The sequence below is a fragment of the Oncorhynchus mykiss genome, chromosome Y, assembly GCF_013265735.2.
Source record: "Oncorhynchus mykiss isolate Arlee chromosome Y, USDA_OmykA_1.1, whole genome shotgun sequence".
NCBI classification, from domain to species: Eukaryota; Metazoa; Chordata; class Actinopteri; order Salmoniformes; family Salmonidae; genus Oncorhynchus; species Oncorhynchus mykiss.
Genome location: NC_048593.1, coordinates 7,359,427 through 7,374,622, shown reverse-complemented (window position 1 = coordinate 7,374,622; position 15,196 = coordinate 7,359,427).

Below are 15,196 nucleotides of genomic sequence, written 5' to 3'. Positions count from 1 at the left end.
CCAGATGGGATGGGGTATCGCTGGAGAATGCTATGATAGTCATTCTGGTTAAGTGTGCCTTGAATTATAAGTAAATCACTGACAGTGTCACCCGCAAAACATCCCCAAAACATCACACCTCCTCCTCTGCAATTCACGATGGGAACCATAAATGCAGAGATCCTCTGTTCATCCTATGTCTCACAAAGACACGGCGGTTGAAACCAAAAATCTCACATTTGGACTCATCAGACTAAAGGGCAAATTTCTACCAGTCTAAAGTCCATTGCTCAGGTTTCTTGGCTCAAGCAAGTCTTCTTCTTATTGGTGTCCTTTAGTAGTGGTTTCTTTGCAGCAATTCGAACATGAAGGCCGGATTCACGCAGTCTCCTCTGAACAGTTGATGTTGAGATGTGTCTGTTACTTGAACTCTGTGAAACATTTATTTGGGCTGAAATTTCTGAGGCTGGTAACTCTAATGAACTTATCCTCTGCAGCAGAGGTAACTCTGCGTCTTCCTTTCCTGTGGCGGTCCTCATGAAAGCCATTTTCATCATAGCGCTTGATGGTTTTTGCGACTGCTCTTGAAGAAACTTTCAAAACTCTTGACTGAGCTTCATGTCTTAAAGTAACGTTGGACTGTCATTTCTTGTTGCTCATGTGAACGGTTCTTGCCATAATATGGACTTGGTCTTTTACCAAATAGAGCTATCTTCTTATACCACCCCTACCTTTTCACAACACAACTGATTGGCTCAAACGGATTAAGAAGGAAATAAGAAGGAAACAAGGCACACCTGTTAATTGAAATGCATTCCAGGTGACTACCTCATGAAGCTGGTGGAGAAATGCCAAGAGTGTGCAAAGCTGTCATCAAGGCAAAGGGTGCATCAAGGCAAAAACAACATTTTGATTTGTATAACACTTTTTGCGTTACTATATGATTCCATGTGTGTTATTTGATGTCTTCAATATTATTCTACAATGTAGAAAATAGTACAAATAAAGAAAAACCCTTGAATGAGTAGGTGTGTCCAAACTTTGGACTGGTACTGTAGGTACACCTAGGTCAAGAGAAAGAATTGAGGTGACACATGGACCGACAGTGACAGGGTGTAATCATAAGACTAGACTAGACTACATTACAGCCTTATTCTAAAATTGATTAGATACTTTTCCCCCCTCATCAACGTACACACAATACCCCATAATGACAAAGTTAAGACAGGTTTTTGGAAATGCAAAACTATTAAAAATAATTTACATAACTATTCAGACCCTTGGTTAAGAGACTCAAAATTGAACTCGGGTGCATCTTTTTTCCATTGATCATCCTTAAGATGTTTCTACAACTTGATTGGAGTCCACCTGTGGTAAATTCAATTGATTGGACATGATTTGGAAAGGCACACTCTTGTCTATATAAGGTCCCACAGTTGACAGTGCATGTCAGAGCAAAAAACAAGCCATGAGGTCGAAGGAATTGTCCATTTAGCTCTGAGACAAGATTGTGTCGAGGCACAGATCTGTGGAAGGGTACCAAAAAATGTCTGCAGCATTGAAGGTCCCCAAGAACACAGTGGACTCCATCATTCTTAAATGGAAAAAGTTTGGAACCACCAAGACTCTTCCTGGAGATGGCCGCCCGGCCAAACTGAGCAATTGGGAGAGAAGGGCCTTAGTCAGGGAGGTGACCAAGAACCTGATGGTCACGCTGAAAGCACTCCAGAGTTCCTCTGTGGAGATGGGAGTACCTTCCAGAAGGAAAACCATCTGTGCAGCACTCCACCAATCAGACCTTTATGGTAGAGAGGTCAGTCGGAAGCACGTGACAGTAAAAGGCACATGACAAAGTTCCAACATCGTCAGCATAGCTAAAGTAACTGACAGGTTAGGAAACCCGCTACAATCATGCGGTACAGTCAGTAAAGAATTATTTTCATAAAATTTGTATTTAACCTTTATTTAACTAGGCAAGTCAGTTAACAACAAATTCTTATTTACAATGACGGCCTACCAAAAGGAAAAAGGCCTCCTGCGGGGACAGGGGGCTGGGATAAAAAAAAAGTAACAAATAAAATAAAAATATAGGACAAAACACACATCGCGACGTGAGACGCCACAACATAAAGAGACCTAAGACAACAACATAACATGGCAGCAACACGACAACACTGCATAGTAGCAACACAACATGACAACCACATGGTAGCAACACAACATGGCAGCAGCACATGGTTGCAGCACAAAATATGGTACAAACATTATTGGGCAAAGACAACAGCACAAAGGGTAAGAAGGTAGAGACAACAATATATCAGGCGAAGCAGCCACAACTGTCAGTGAGTGTCCATGATTGAGTCTTTGAATAAAGAGCTGTTCAGTTAGTTTTGTTGCAGCTCGTTCCAGTCGCTAGCTGTTTACAGAGGAGTATAGAGTGCAGTGATGTGTCCTATAAGGAGCATTGGTGGCAAATCTGATAGCTGAATGGTAAAGAACATCTAGCCGCTCGAGAGCACCCTTACCTGCCGATCTATAACTTACGTCTTCGTAATCTGGCATGGGTAGAATGGTCATCTGAATCAGGGTTAGTTTGGCAGTTGTAGTGAAAGAAGAGTGATTACGATAGAGAAAACCAAGTCTAGATTTAACTTTTGCCTGGAGCTCTGATATGTTCTGAGAGAAGGACAGTGTACCGTCTAGCTATACTCCCAAGTACTTGTATGAGTTGACTACCTCAAGTTCTAAACCCTCAGAGGTAGTAATCACACCGGTGGGGAGAGGGGTATTCTTCTTACCAAACCACATGACCTTTTATAAAAAAATGATATGGTCAATAATGATTAGATTTATTGGCTATTCATGTAGTTTTCCTTAAAGTAACTGTCCAGTGAAAATCTCACTTTTTAAAAATCTATTAATTAACCAAACTGGTCCAATCAACGTTGTTTCAACGTAATTTGTCAATGTATTGTGATGTGGAATCTGAGTGGAAAATACATTGGATTTGAAAAAAGCCATCAATTGTTGTTTTGAGGGTGAAATTTCAACCACAGGATTATGCCATCATGGTAAACAAATGTTAACATAGACAGACCTTGCCCAGCCCAGCACATCTTAGCTTTGGTATTTGTCACTGACAATTACCAATGTGCTATTGTAAGAATGGCTGTAGAGAGTCATTCCAAAGGGTATGATTAACTGAGCAAATTAAATGTGGCCATAATTTAACTCATATACTGTATCATCAATGATGCTATTTAGGTCTACATAGCATTTGCTAAGTATTCAACAACTTACTGGCAGCCAGCTACCCGTACAAAAGGCAGTTTGTTACTGTAAATTCCAAATAAACTTTGGTTTAAGAGTACATTACTGTAAAGTTTACAGTGCAAAAGTCTTAAACTAATGTGATATTCAACCTTAAAATGAGTAACACATCCATGGCCACATTTTGTGGTTACTGTAACTACAAATGTCTTAAGTAATCATGTAAAGCGTGCCTGTTCAAGATAGCATGCATAGGTTATCGCAGGTCTGTGGAGATGTTCACAAATTGCTGTAATAATATGTGCTGAATCTCTAATGGCATTGATCACTTTTAATGTAATCAACTGCATGCCAGCTCACTTGGTTCTGCCATTAGATGAAGCACAGTGATAACACATTCATCTGTTGTATAAATAAACAAAATAACTGACATTGTATTCCTATTTGACATCATTTTTCCATTGGAATTTTGTTGTGCTTTTAGATGGATGAAGGCATAATAATAACACATAGGATAGTCTAATTTTTGGCTGTATTTGTGAGTGGGTGAATATAGGTTGTAATGTCATTGACCAATGTCTCAGCCAAATATTTACCTAACAATCCACGTAGAAATGACATGGTGTGCTAGGTGTTTGAGTATGACATGTCTAACCCCCAGGAGCTCCGATTCAAACTCCCATTAGACAGATCTGCAAGCGTTATAATGTCAAAATACGATGAGCAACTATGTTCATTTATTTCCATTACGGACGGATTGTACGTCTAAAAATGGTCTAAAGAAAAATATACAAGTTTATTTTCCGGTAACTTGTACATTTTTATTTAATCCTATTTTGTAAGTACCTACCGGCCTTAACTGAAAATAGTTGCTCAGCAACACTCCATATTTTGTGAGTAATTAACGTATTTAGACATTATAACGCTTGCAGAGCTGTCTAATGGGAGTTTGAATCGGAGCTCCCTAGGCCTTAGAGAGGAGACACGTTATACTCATAAATCTGTAACGTACAGATACTGGGGCAGGGTACGCCCACACCATTCCAACACAGAAAAGCTGCCTTTTAACATACATAATTAAACATTTTGGAAGGTAAACTATTTCACTCATATTGTAAGTAGTTATAGGTGTCATTTCATAGAAATCTGGAAACACTAGACAGTTACTTTAACACCCTCTTTGAAACCAGAAAGTAACCTACACAATCTCAGATGGTACTTGTTGATTGGCAGTAGAAGAAAAGTGTTCTACAGATATTTTATATGTAAGGGTGTAGTGTGATTTTTAAACTCTTTTCCTCACCGTGAATCCTTTTTTGGAACCTCTTTATTGGTATAAAAACACATCCATCACCTGTTTAGCATTAAACTTTCACACATTTTTCCTCTCTTCTTTTCTCCCTTAAATGATTCTTGTAAACTCTGTTGGGTTTACTTAGCCTGGCTTTCATTGCGGCCGTTTTGCACGGTTTACCTTTGTTTAGTTTATTAACCCAGGGGATTACTTAACCTAAACATCCCTGTCGAATACTTTGGCTTTGGGTTTCAACGTTTTTAACAAAATTCGTTTTCTTATGTCGTTGAAAGTGACAGGGGGTGAGGGTGTCAGAGTTTATGGTCCGCGTTTACAAACCGTTACGGTTGTCAACCGGGAATAACAAATCGAATAAGTGACATGTTAATCAAAGAAACATTTGTGAAACATTCTGCTTATTTGACTGGGATACCACACATAGCGTTCAGATCAGGATCTGTAATATTAAAGACAAATCTAATAGTGGTTTACAAAAAAATTCATCTTACACAATTAAGTTGGAACTTGACTATTTTATTTATTGTTTCATTCTCAAACCTTGTAAAAATTACGCAATGAAATAAGGGAAGTTGTCAGGGTGTATATTTTCATTAATTCAGACCTAGTACAATTTGTTAAATAATGTTATAATATTTACAATAAAAATAAAACCTGTAGCAAAATCAATACAATTAAACCCTAAACATGTATCTATCCCATTTTTCGTGGTTCAATAATTACTGTCTTAAATATCAATATGATTCACTTCTTCCTCCAATATCACTACAGAGCTTCATCAATTCCGACAGCACATGCCTGGAATCCCCATAGGAATAGGCTTAAACAAGTAAAGGCTTAAAGTGGCATTACAGAAAAGGCACTGGGTCTAGGCAAAGACAACATGTTCTTGCACTGAGAGTCACTGAGAGTCAAGTGAGACCGTCCTCATTTTCAAACCCCCCAAAAATATCCCCTGAAATAACTGCAGTGGTGCTTCTGGTGGGTGACTGACTTAGACTCTTGGTTCCCATGCTCCACCAACATTGTTATGCTGCTTCTCCAGCTGCAGAGTGAGGCAAGGAAGCAGTGAGGCAGGGAGGCACTCATGGGTGGTCCGCCTGGCCAGGCCCCACATGGTTTTCACTCCTCCTAGTGTTCTGTGGTTTGTACCCTTACATCTGATAGCAGTGGCTTTCAGCAGGGACTAGCTGGCGGTGAGCGCTTTTATTTTGGGACATGAATAAGGACAAAAAAACATCCGATGGTTTAAGTCGACACTGGCTGGAGCTTACTTGTTCTTTCACCTTGCCCGGTGTTCACAGGTAGTAGTCACATTTCACAATGATTTGCCATACATTGGAGAAGATTAGTATAAGATGACTACTCAAAGCCATAGTTTATTTCAGTGGGGAATCATTTCTATAAGGGATGATTGAAAACTCCTCTTTGATTTGTTCTCAGTATTCTAACCACTTTCAAGTGAGGCACAGTGCCATTTAAATATTGTCTCAGTGATCACAGCTAGCATCTGATCTCTCATACACACCATAGTTCATCTTAAATACTGCCTCCGTGCAGACCAGTTCATATGTACTGTTGGCTTGGGAGAGTCTCTCATACATGAACTGTAACCCATGTCTTCCATACGAGATCACTAATCAAGTTTGCACGGCCAGAAGGTTTTTGCAACGCGAATGACATAATTATTTCAAAATTGACTCACCAATCATCATGTCAGTATGAAAAGGACTGTCTCTGGTGGATCATTTAAGTTTAAATCAAATTATCCTTGAAGCGCACAAATGCACACTTACATTTAAGAGGTTACCTTGAGACCTAAGTAACCACAGTTTATGGAGTCTCATACCCTCACAGCCTAATCTGCAGAAGCTCCCAGACACAATTTGCTTCCTAATAAGATTTTATGGGAATCATCTAGAAAGCAGAGCCTACAGATGTTGGGGTTGGGGCTGTAGGGCCTTCGAGTGTGGTCCTCTACTTCTCACTACAGACATTGGGCCTTTCATCCTCTACACAGTTCTCTTCAGCAGAGAGGCCAGGAGCAATGATCCCTTTTACCCCAACCACACACGTACAAAGATGAGGTCAGTTGTAATGTCACAGCAAATTGTCCTTCATTTTGCCAGAGAAAAGGGGACTTACGAAGGGAAATTAACTGGGGTAAAAACACTAAATCATGCGTATTAGAGTTAACATCCATTAGTTCTAGGATATAGAAGGGGGAAAAAACTACTGGTATTGTGATCCCTCTTCAAATGTAAGGTATTACCCCATGGAGATGAACTTGAGGAGAATAATCTAATATGTTCTTGAATTTAACTGAAGTAATCTCACTCGCACAAACACATTTGCTCGCCCGCAGTTGCCTACGCATAACAACCATGCACACACCAGTTAGAGTAGGTCAATCAGATCAATGTATTAAGGATGTTGTTTACATGCTGTCATTCCCACCCCCTCTCACCACCCTACAGTGCGTCCCTACACTCTTCGAAAAAAATGTTCCAAAAGGGTTCTTTGGCTGTCCCCATAGGAGAACCATTTTTGGTTCCAGGTAGAACTCTTTTTGGTTCCAGATATAACTATTTTGGGTTCCATATAGAACCCTCTGGGGAAACCCTTTCCGCCAGAGTTATATCTGTAACCAAAAAGGGTTCCTCAAAGGGTTCTCCTATGGGTACAGCCAAATAACCCTTTTATGTTCTAGATAGAAAAAACTTTTGAAGCGATTCTAAGTAGTAGTCGTCTCGGCCTGGCCGGTACCCTCTCTCCACTGGGATTCTCTGCCTCAAACCCTACTACAGGGGCTGTGTCACTGGCTTACTGGTGCTCTTCCATGCCGTCCCTAGGAGGGATGCGTCACTGAGTGGGTTGAGTCACTGACGTGATCTTCCTGTCCGGGCTGGCGTCCCCCCTCGGGTTCGTGCCGTGGGGGAGATCTTCGTGGACTATACTCAGCCTTGTCTCAGGATGGTAAGTTGATGGTTGAAGATATCCCTCTAGTGGTGTGGGGGCTGTGCTTTGGCAAAGTGGGTGGGGTTATATCCTGCCTGTTTGGCCCTGTCCGGGGGTATCGTCGGACAGGGCCACAGTGTCTCCCGACCCCTCCTGTCTCAGCCTCCAGTATTTATGCTGCAATAGTTTGTGTTGGGGGGCTAGGGTCAGTCTGTTATGGCTGGAGTATTTCTCCTGTCTTATCCGGTGTCTTGTGTCAATTTAAGTATGCTCTCTCTAATTCTTTCTCTCTCTCTCAGAGGACCTGAGCCCTAGGACCATGCCTCAGAACTACCTGGCCTGATGACTCCTTGCTGTCCCCAGTCCACCTGGTTGTGCTGCTGCTCCAGTTTCAACTGTTCTGCCTGTGGTTATGGAACCCTGACCTGTTCACCGGATGTGCTACCTCATCCCAGACCTGCTGTTTTCAACTCTCTAGAGACAGCAGGTGCGGTAGAGATACTCTGAATGATCGGCTATGAAAAGCCAACTGCCATTTACTCCTGAGGTGCTGACCTGTTGCACCCTCTACAACCACTGTGATTATTATTATCTGACCCTGCTGGTCATCTATGAACATTTGAACAACTTGGCCATGTTCTGTTATAATCTCCACCTGGCACAGCCAGAAGAGGACTGGCCACCTCTCATAGCCTGGTTCCTCTCCTAGGTTTCTTCCTAGGTTCCGGCCTTTCTAGGGAGTTTTTCCTAGCCACTGTGCTTCTACACCTGCATTGCTTGAGGTTTGGGGTTTTAGGCTGGGTTTCTGTACAGCACTTTGTGACATCAGCTGGTGTAAGAAGGGCTTTTATAAGTTCATTTGATTGATTGATACTACTACTCCTACTACTACTGTAGCCCTCCACAAGAAACATTGCACTTCAAAGGACATCCCCTAATTTAAGGAACATGTTTCTTTAAAGGTTTCCTTAGCACATGAATCATAAAAAAGCATCAGAAACAGACAGAAAATTGTGCCTTACACTTGTTGACAGGTTAATACAGCACGTATTGTCATCCTTGAATGATGCATCGCTAGCGTGAGTATGACACATTCCCCCATCCGTCCATACTGTTTGGATTAAGCCTCGGTCTTGGCATACTTTTTTTTACAAGCTGACGATGGTTGTTTCCATGGTTTAGTATGGTTGTTTGCCACCCTGGTCATAGACACTCTTCCCCCACCCCTGTCACCTTAGCTTGGACACAAGCAACATCAAAACTAACATCGCTGCATATCCTATGTAGCTCACTTGGTAGAGTGTGGTGCTTGCAATGCTAGGGTTTTGGGTTTGATTCCCACGGGGGACCAGTGTGAATAAAGTATGAAAATGTATGTACTAACAACTGTAAATCAGTCTGGAATAAAGTGTCTGCTAAATGACTAACATTGACATTTCAATAATCAAAAAAGTATTCCTCTCATTGCTTCCTCTCTGTCATATGCTCTAAACTAAAAATACAATATGGTGGGTGCCTTTTGGGAAGGCTTTTTATATTCCAGTTCTTTTGAATGAAGAGAGGACTAAGGAAAGGAAACTAGGAAAAGTAGTTGCTTTATAATTTTAGACAATTGAGATACATCCCTTATGTCAAGACTCATCTGTAATTTGTGTTATGGTGGATGGTGGCCCCTTGTTTTTTACAAGTGGTCACTGATAGAGATTGCCTCTCTGGTCACTGCAGGGAGTTCTGAGGGGACACAGTTGACTTCTCAGCTTCTCTGCATTAGCCACTGCAAGCTTTACTTCAAGTGAGTCTCTGCTGTGAGTTTCATTGAGTGAAATGAAATGGGTATGAGTGGTGGGTGTGGGAGACAATTCAGAGCAACCTTTAACTCTAAATACCTCTGCTCAAGACAGAGAGAGCGAAAGGGAAAACGGTGAGACTATTAGGTGTGTGCGGGTGTTTGTAAGAGAAAGCATTGTGGGTATGTGTAGGCATGCTCACAAATGTGCATGTGCCTGATTTCAAAGAACAAAGGAAGGTAAATGAAATATAAGCCTTGAGAAGCAAAGCTGACAAAACATACCAGGCCCAGGTGGTTAATGGGCCAGAGGGATGACCAGTTAACCAGCCAGAAGCATCATAGAGGACTCCGTTCTGGGTCTTACGTCACAATTGGCTCCCTATTCCCTATGAAGGGCACTACTTTTTACCAGGGCCCATAGGGCTCGAGTCAAAAGTAGTGCACTATGTTTTGGAATATGGTGCCATTTGGGACAGACACCTGGGGTGCCCTCTCCCGTGCAGGCCCATCTGCTAGATATTACACCCCATCAGAAGATCTAGTGTTTGTCCAACACGTGTTATGGATGGGTGGTCTTGAGATAACACAACACGAGGCCCACGGTGTCACTCAATTACTGAGGGTGTCTGTCTTTATTTTACTTTTCTTTGTTTTATTCTTCATAAGAACTCCTGCCCATCTCAACATGTATACTGACTAATCCATAAGGAGATTACATGAGTAGATGTATGAAGTCAGCCCATCACCTGACTTTCCCTGCCCAATATGTTTATAAATTAAGGATGTTGTCATTATAGCTGTGTGGCGGGCCAGCAAGGCTTCATAAAAAACACTTTGTAAAATAATTTTAGTTCATATTGGTTCACACTTGTTCACTTTGTCAGGCCAATTCTCCCATATCAAGCCAATTCTCCCATATCACACAATGCAGGAAACAAAAACAAATGTGTAACAAAAACAAAACCTGCATGCATACATACTTCTTTTTTTGTTATTTTGTAAAAGGCTAAATCTCTGTTTAAAAAATGCGCTGACCAATATAGGAAGTCATTCATGGCAGATATTTTCCTGATTCGTCTCTGGCATTGTTTTTCTCTGGTTAAGCAGAGTTTTTCTTTGGTCTTCAGCTGTGTCCAACAAAGTTATGTTCGTATGTTGTTGCAATGCATTTTAGTAATTACTCTGCTACTTCAAAAAGTAAGATCAACTAACTAAATAAATGTGCCAATGAAGGTGGCGCCATTTATTTGAAAGTTCCGACCCAACTTTGCTATTTTGTGATTATTTTGGTGTTTATTTTGACTTTACCTTCACAAAATGTATGCGCTATAATTTCTTCAAATAACTGACAACTTTGAACATCAGGTCGCCAGTTACTTTAATACCTCAATTCTGGCTTCAACTTCGACTCTTACTATAATTCCGCACCCAATTTTCAGGGTTTCCAAAAGGAAACGCTTGTGTTGCGAGATTAAGGGGAAGGGAAAACCAGCAAATTAGACCATGAATCTGTACTCCTGCTTTCTGTTAATAAGCAGAAGCTCAAACAGGAATTACCCGTGACTCTCTTCTTTAGAAATTGACATCAGAATCAGAGATTATGCTACAGGACTGCTTTGCTAGCGCTGATTGGAATATGTTCCCGAGACGCCGATGACAACATTGACGAGTTAACCACCTCCTTCACTGACTTCATTAGGAAATGCATTGGTGACATTGTCCACACAGTGATGGTTCGCTGCTTCCCCAATCAAAAGCCTTGGATTAACACAGAGGTTGGCGCTAAACTAAGGGCCATCACAGACAACTCTGAGGCTACGGCTGAGGACAGAAACAAGTACAAGAAGTCTCGCTATGACAGATTCATCAAACGAGCAAAAGGACAATATAACAATAAGGTGGAATCATATTACACAGGTGCCGATGCCCCCCCACCGGTATGTGGCAGGGGCTACATTCCATTACGTATTACCACAGAAGACCCAGCTATGATCTGTCCAACTATGCCGCTCTAGCAGCCGACAATAACACTGTGTCATGCGTCGTTTTCAACCTCTCCTTGTCCCAGTCTGTAATCCTCACGTCTTAAACTGACCACCATCATTCCTGTTCCCAAGAACTTTAAGGCTTCGTGCCACAATGACTACCGCCCTGTAGCACTCACATCTGTAATCATAAAGCGCTTTGAAAGGCTGGTTATGCCATACATCAACCACATCATCCCAGACACCCTAGACCCACTCCAATTCTCAGTTGCACTCCACACTGCCCTGACCCACCTAGAAAAGAGTAATACCTATGCAGGAATGCTGTTCATTGACTACAGCTAAGCATTCAACACCATTGTCCCCTCCAAGCTTATCACCAAGCTTAGGACCCTGGTACGCCCTCTGCAACTGGATCCTGGACTTCCTGTTGGGCCGAGCCCAGGTGGTGAGGGTAGTCAACATCTCCTCCGCCACGCTGACCCTCCTGTAATCCCCTGTTCACCCATGACTGCTGGCTACGCACGACCCAAACACCATCATCAAGTTGGTGTTTGATGGCGGTAGTAGGCCTAATCCAATGATAAAGGCATAAAGGCTTGCACTTTTTTAAATTATTTGTGTCGCGCTGTTGACGGTAGGTGCAGTTGATTCAGAAGCCCTACGCATGGGTAAGCAAAGTGTTCCCATTGTGAACCATTTCATGTGTCTGAAAATCCCCTCTACCAGCTGACCAGGAGATCTGTGGCTAAATGGAGTGTGTCTATTGCGCTGGCCAATCGGATAGCTCAAATCACCATGTCTACAGAGCTTCCACGAACCCCAGCCACAGCAAAGTTTGATACTAGCCTGAGTAAGATTCAATCACTTTGAAAACCATGGCCACAGAGAGACTGTCAAAGAATACAGCAAAGAGCTGTTGTGTTTTTATAAGTGAGTTCATGTTAAATGTTTCATTCAGCAAGGTCACTGATTTTATTCAACTCTATTACGAAACATAAAGCACGCTTCTCTACTACTTCCAGCGCTGCAGCTGCAGTGAATGAGTAGCCAAGTGTATTGATAGCCCTGTGTTTTTATTATTATTAGCTGCTCGTCGTGTCTATTTTAATATCTAGGAAAATTGTACTTTCTCTGGTCATAAGAACAACATGAATTTGTGCTTGAGGCAGATGTAGTGCGACTTGAGTTTCGCCATCAGGTGGAAGACTGTGTCCCCTCTTTCTGGTCAGTCTCACCAGAGGAAAGGAAGGAGAGAGCAGGGACCGTGAGAGAAGGACCCTCTGCTGTTCTCTCCCTCTCTCCATTGACACTAATTCCGTGTTCAAAACAACTGGTAACTCGGATATCTCAGACTTCAGTGTGTTCAAGACAACTGGGAACTCGGATATCTCAGACTTCAGTGTGTTCAAGACAACTGGGAACTCGGATATCTCAGACTTCAGTGTGTTCAAGACAACTGGGAACTCGGATATCTCAGACTTCAGTGTGTTCAAGACAACTGGGAACTCGGATATCTCAGACTTCAGTGTGTTCAAGACAACTGGGAACTCAGATATCTCAGACTTCAGTGTGTTCAAGACAACTGGGAACTCGGATATCTCAGACTTCAGTGTGTTCAAGACAACTGGGAACTCGGGGGGAAAAAACTAGATCCACCTGGGAAGAATCGTTTTGAACGGTCAGCCAACTCGGAATTCCAAGACGGAAACTCTGGCATTTTTCTAGACCTCCGATTTTCCGACCTGAAGATCACTGACGTCAGGACTTGACGTCGTTTTTTTACGAGTTCCCAGTTGGCTTGAAAGCACCATGACCATCAGATGCAGGTACCATCAGTCCAGTAAAATAAAAAATATAATATGGTCTGAGAAGAATGATATTGGCAGGCCAGGAATATATCCAATATGCTATGATAATGTATTAGGCCTCTGCACAAACCCCATTCTTACAGAACTGTTTTTATTAGGTTAATGTTACCTTTTTAAAGTCATGTTTAAAAAAAATATTGCTTTTTGACTGCAAAAGTGATCTTGAATCAAAAAAAGGTTGGTGACCACTGCTCTACATGCATATACATTCACATACAATCATCCACTGCTGTTTATCATATATCCTGATGCCTAGTCACCTTACCCCAATACATACAGTTGAAGTCAGAAGTTTACATACACCTTAGGCAAATACATTTAAACTCAGTTTTTCACAATTCCTGACATTTAATCCAAGTAACAATTCCCTGTCTTAGGTCAGTTAGGATCACCACTTTATTTTAAGAATGTGAAATGTCAGAATAATAGTTGAGATTTATTTAATATTTTATTTCTTTCATCACAATCCCAGTGGGTCAGAAGTTTACGTACACTCAATTAGTATTTGGTAGCACTGCCTTTAAATTGTTTAACTTGGGTCAAATGTTTCAGGTAGCCATCCACAAGCTTCCCACAATAAGTTGGGTGAATTCTGGCCCATTCCTCTTGACAGAGCTGGTGTAACTGAGTCAGGTTTGTAGGCCTCCTTGCTCGTACACGCTTTTTCCGTTCTGCCCACAAATTTTCTATAGGATTGAGGGCTATGTGTTGGCCACTCCATTACCTTTACTTTGTTGTCCTTAAGCCAATTTGCCACAACTTTGGAAGTGTGCTTAGGGTCATTGTCCATTTGGAGAGACCCATTTGTGACCAAGCTTTAACTTCCTGACTGATGTCTGAGATGTTGCTTCAATATATCAACATTATGCCATCTATTTTCTGAAGTGTCCCTCCTGCAGCAAAGCACCCCCACAACATGATCCTGCCACCCCCATGCTTCACGGTTGGGATGGTGTTCTTTGGCTTGCAAGCCTCTCCCTTTGTCCTCCAAACATAACGATGGTAGTTATGGCCAAACTTCAGACCAGAGGACATTTCTCCAAAAATAACTATCTTTGTCCCCATGTGCAGTTGCAAACCGTAGTCTGCCTTTTTTATGGCGGTTTTGGAGCAGTGGCTTCTTCCTTGCTGTGCGGCCTTTCAGGTTATGTCGATATAGGACTCGTTTTACTGTGGGTATAGATACGTTTGTACCTGTTTCCTCCAGCATCTTCACAAAGTCCTTTGCTGTTGTTCTGGGATTGATTTGCACTTTTCGCACCAAAGTGTGTCCATCTCTGGGAGACAGAACGCGTCTCCTTCCTGAGTGGTACGACGGCTGCGTGGTCCCATGGTGTTTATACTTGCGTACAATTGTTTGTACAGATGAACGTGGTACCTTCAGGCATTTGGAAATTGCTCCCAAGGATCAACCAGACTTGTGGAGGTCTAAAAAAAAAATCTGAGGTCTTGACTGATTTCTTTTGATTTTCCCATGATGTCAAGCAAAGAGACACTGAGTTTGAAGATAGGCCTTGAAATACATCCACAGGTACACCTCCAATTGACTCCAATTATGTCAATTAGCCTATCGGAATCTTCTAAAGCTATGACATCATTTTCTGGAATTTTCCACACTGTTTAAAGGCACAGTCAACTTAGTGTATGTAAACTTCTGACCCACTGGAATTGTGATACAGTGAATTATAAGTGAAATAATCTGTCTGTAAACAGTTGTTGGAAAAATTACTTTTATCATGCACAACGTAGATGTCCTAACCTACTTGTCAAAAATATGGTTTGTTAACAAGAAATTTGTGGAGTGGTTGAAAAACAAGTTTTAATGACTCCAACCTAAGTGTATGTAAACTTCAGACTTCAACTGTATCTACAGCTATCACTCCAGTATCCCTACACATTGTAAATATGGTATTGGAACTGACCCTATACTTACTTCTGCTGTTCTTATTTTTGTTCTACCTCGTGTTATTTTTAGTACTACATTGATATTGATTACTGCATCGTTGGATTTTTAGCTTTCAAGAAAGGCATT